General features: G+C 46.1%; 1 long non-coding RNA gene across 1 annotated transcript; it reads left to right on the forward strand.

Moving 5' to 3' along the window:
• The first annotated feature begins 83 nt into the window (after positions 1–83).
• LOC120812000 (uncharacterized) lies at positions 84–4,948 on the forward strand. The gene is made up of 2 exons (XR_005710503.2): positions 84–916; positions 2,985–4,948. It is a non-coding gene; the product is annotated as an uncharacterized LOC120812000 (long non-coding RNA).

Raw genomic sequence — 4,948 nt, forward strand, 5'->3', positions numbered from 1 at the left:
AAAGGTGTGCAAACATAAATGAGAATGATGGATTCGGGCATTTAAATCTAAACAGGGAGAGAGTATTTGCATCACGCGGGCCTAAACACATTACAGGAAGATAGGAAAAAATATATCTTGCTCAATTATCTGGGCAGCCTAAACATACAATTGCATCCACATATTACAGCCTTGAGTTGCATTCCAGAAACTGTAACGCACTAATGGACCTCTCAAGACAAACTGTATTAAACGTGATTAATCGTAGTCGGGGAGGCGACGATCCCGCGACACACTCCTCATCCTTTCCTGGATTATGGAATATAGCTGCACATATAAAACGACAACATATCTACTGTGAAGTGTTGCACACCGCACTCTGAAAAGCAGTTCAGCAGCTACAACATCCGTGAAAATAATCCAAAAATGTGAGAGGAATATTATATGAAACTCATAGGCTCGAGGATTTTCCATATATATATTTGCTCTGAAACGAGCGCGCATTTGTAGGCTATGTATAAAAGCGTGTGCGCGCGAGTGTGCGTGTGAGGTAGAGAGAGAAGAGAGGAGAGAGATGAGAGAGAGAGAGAGAGAGAGAGAGAGAGAGAGAGAGAGAGAGGAGAGAAATTAGAGAGAGAGAGAAAAGAGAGGGAGAGATTTTATTGTAACGACCTGCCCTCTTTTTAAAAAAAAGCGAGAGAGCGCAGCCATGCTTTGCAGAGGCTACATCATCGCTCTCATTGGTCGTATCAGCCCCCTCGCCGAACGGAGCCTTCGCTTGTCCGAAAGGAACCGGGGAATACAAGCCACTGCCACTCCGCGATGTTAAAAGGTCCGCAGTGAGCATTAATGCTGTAGCGAAGTGAAAATACCGCAGAGCACGGATACATGTTAGCAGAGCGCAGTGTTCTGGGATCCACCGGCGGACCGAATCGTGGTGAGTATATGGGACGCTTACGCTCGCTTTTACGCTCGACCCCTTTGATCAAATACGCACAATATGAACGCGTAGTCTTTGCTTCGCCCCGTTCGTAGAATATGCGTTTCAATGGTTCAGATGGAAATACGGATCATTGCGTGTCGCAGAACGTCGTTTGTTCTGTGCGCTTCCAAATGCACGCCGCACTTGCCATTGTTATTGCGGGCTCTTTGGGGGGGGGGGGGGGGGGTGGACCACTTTAGGAAAGAAAGCGAAGAAAAAGAAGGCACTAGGAGAAGAAAAAAAATAAAACATCACCAAGAAGAAAAAAAATAAAACATCACCAAACTCGAGCAGATGGGGGGATAGGGGGGGGGCGCAGATCGCTTTGCGCCGACGGTTGCATAATCGATAAGAAGGGTAAAGAGGACGGGAGGTTTCGGAGCCACATCGTTTGTTCGTCGCGCGGCGCTCAGGGACAATAGGGGTCGTGTTGCTGGCCACTTACATGGAGGGATCCGGAATATGGAGATGTGCTGACGATACGCAATGAGGCTCCCGACGACGGCCGATACGACAGACGCCGGTATTTTCAAGGGGATGGGGACGTTTCCGTCTAAAATGGCGTTTCCCTTTGTTTCTGCATCCCTCTCTGATCTCTGTTATAGCGAGTGGCCAATGCAATGCAATTACCACATCTGCACCCCTTCATTTCCACTACACGGCTTCCATGTATAGGGATTATCATTTTTTTTCTCTTTAATGTTAAAAACCCGGGCTGTCAGATGGAGGACGGTGAGGTTAGAGGCTCCGAGAGACTCGAAAGGAAAGCACGTACATGAATGCTTAATTATGATCGGAACGCACTGACTTCATTTGCATTTTGGCCGTTTTTAGCCTCCATTCGTGGATATGCAAATCCATTTTTTTTTCTCTGTCGGCACCGCAGAATAACCTGGAGTACTGGCAGCCCACATAGAACAACGTAATTATGATGAAAGTCATTTAATCCTTTAATGCGCATCCGAAGCAAAACGTACCACTTGTTTACGTCACTTTGATGACAGATACGATACTATTGGCTTATTTAGTGACATTTTTCCAATCCTGTTCCAAGCACTAAAAATCAGTTCCAGCTCGTCACATCAAACGGTGGGCTCAGGATGACACGACCACCCCTCCCTCATCCCTATGTGTGTAAGCATAAGAGAAGCAGTGCACGTGCGCATGCCCGTGAACAAGTGCGAGTCTACAGCGTGCTTGTACGCACACGCGTGTTCTCTTCTCTTTTTTTAAATACCCCAATGTTGCGTAACCGTTGACAACCAATGCCAGATTCAGGACCATTGTTGGCCAATCCTCTCCTGGCCCGTAAACTCTCTCGCGCACGCACGCACGCACGCACACCCGCACACACTCACACACGGGCAAACAAGTTCACAAACCAAACCGCGGGACCACTAACACATAAGAGCGATACACGTTAATACCCCGAATATGAAGTCGTCAATTTCCCTCCCAGTTTCAAGGACACGGGGCCGTCATGAGGAGGACGATGGGTAATATGGAAGAACATCTGTTTGCCCAGTGACGTCAACACCCCTCCCCTCTTACACCCCACCCCCCCCCCCCCCCCCCCCCCCTCTTCCCAATCCTCTTGTGCTGAAGGCAGATGCCTCATTTGTTAGGCTGGAGCACCATTAATCCCAAAGTCAGAGGAAAAGAGCGGACGGAGAGAGATGCGTCCCACTTAGGCGGTGTCGGTGCCGTGTCTCGGTGTCCCGAGTGAAGAGGCGCATATCCGTCAAGCCCCGCCACGTTCGGGACAACCCGCAGTCACATCGGCTACTTCGGCTGCCCCGTTTGCGGTTTTACGGCAGTTTTAACGTGCGAGCCGCAAGCGGTTGCGAGCCTGTGTGCGCGTGTGTGTTATGTGACCAGGGAAATCGATATTTTTGGACGTGAACATTTTTTTTCTTCTTTTTAATGGACGCCAACGAACAAGCCAACGGGGAGTAGGATATTGTTATCATCTGCAATTCTTTATGAAGTTCATGACGCATTATGTTTTTTCCTTTTTTTGTAGGTGCATTAAGGGATAATGGGGGACTTTGAATCTTCCTACAGTTTTGGACAAAGCAGTCGACGGAAAAGCATCAAACGTAATCCATTTTCACCTGAAAAAGCGGCCTGGGACTGATCTTTTTGGATCCGTGCTTGGGATTTTTTCTTTCTTCCGTTCTTGACCAAACTTGACATCCTGTTTTAGAGTTTTTAGTTGAGTAAACCTGCTTCAAGAGGCTGCACCATTATGTCATTTACACTCGTAATAACAGGTTTGACGGAAAGGTTTGAGGTCTTCGGCCGCTTCTCACAGCAAAGTGAATGCAGCTGGACACACACGACACATTCTCACACACACACACGCACGAAAACACACACAGACCAGCGGGTTGTGTCTCTCCGTGTTCACAGCGGACCTTGATTTAATGTCTTACAATTAAGGCACGCGGTGAATGCCAAGAGATTACCCTTCTTTCTTCGGATATATTCCCATAACGCATCACAGCTTAAACACATCTCTGGTCCTATTGGTGTTTCTTTATGAATGTTTGCTTCTGTCGTGTCAAACTGTCTCAATTACTCATGTACTGTCCCCCCCTGCCCTACAATAAAGGATATACACACAACCATTTTACAGGTCGAATTTTTTGTTTAATCTGAACATGCATGTGATGGCCGCTGTGTGTGTGTGTGTGTGTGTGTGTGTGTGTGTGTGTGTGTGTGTGTGTGTCGGTGGGAGCTGTCCGCCCTCACGCTGCCTTCCCGAGAGCGCTGTCCACCTTCTGTGGTGCTGAAATCTGCGCACCACCGATCACCTTTTTTTGTTTCTCTTGTCTGCCGTTGCAAAGACAGGAAACTATTGTACCGGAGTCGAGGAATGCAACGTGGACCCGGTGACATATTAACTGCATAGAAACACAACGACACTGCGTACGAGTGATATTGGAGGACACGAGAAACACCTCGTTGTTTTATCTAGCAGGAAGTGAAGACTTCGAAGAATCATAGCGAACAAAATGAGGAAACGGTGCGACTGGTGTAGCTGGTTTCTACAGCAGTATGCACAATAAAACCTTTAAATAAAACCACATCCGTGTTTAAGGGAAATTTACTGGCGCTTATTTTGAGATACTTGCCTCGCTTATCTGCAGGATAAACTCGTTATCATTCTGATCCAGCGACACATTTTTCTTCACTTGCTTTAAGAAAAAAAATTAAAAGCAGGTAAAAGCAAGTCCTGTTTTGTAATTCTGCCAAAAAACAACAACAATCTGAATGGCCTTGAATGACAAGTACACTATGATTGATCCAAACTGCACATTAACTCCCATGGTGCAGTATTGAATGTAAATGAAGGGAGTGGGTTAAGGACCTCAGCAGATGGACACTCAAATGTCTGATTAGATTGACATTTGGAAACAAACCTTTGGAAAGAGCCGATGAATGCAGTATAGCTCGAGTCAATGAAATAACATCCTCCTATCTCAGTGTATCGCCTAGTGGCGTGCAGGGGCGCTGCAGTCTTCTATAGCACCAGAATTGCAGTAAGATATAAATACACTTCACACTATCTGAGTTCTATGAAAAGCTATTGGGTTTGATGATGTCGCTTAAGACACAGTGAAGATGTACATGTTGTAAGTACACTTTGACAGCAGATAATAATCAGGTCTTGATTAATGCACAACATTGAGGAGAATGACATGAAGGGTGATGGATGGAAGAAGTGCCCGATGAGGGAGGTTACAATCAATTCACCAAAGTATTAATGTGTATTTCCTTTAATCCTTCAAAATAAGCAATATCTGGTAAAAACAATCAACGCTCGGTCAAGAGGAAATCACCTTCGAAATACAAATAAATGTATTCCTGTCTTAAACTACAGATAAGTGCATGAATGTGTTCAGGGGCTGCAAGTCTTAAAATGCTCCGAGTGAATGTCAATGCTTCAGGCAACATGCATCCGGTCGCGAGGTTAACAGAAAA

Source organism: Gasterosteus aculeatus, chromosome 21 (genome assembly GCF_964276395.1).
Source record: "Gasterosteus aculeatus chromosome 21, fGasAcu3.hap1.1, whole genome shotgun sequence".
NCBI lineage: Eukaryota > Metazoa > Chordata > Actinopteri > Perciformes > Gasterosteidae > Gasterosteus > Gasterosteus aculeatus.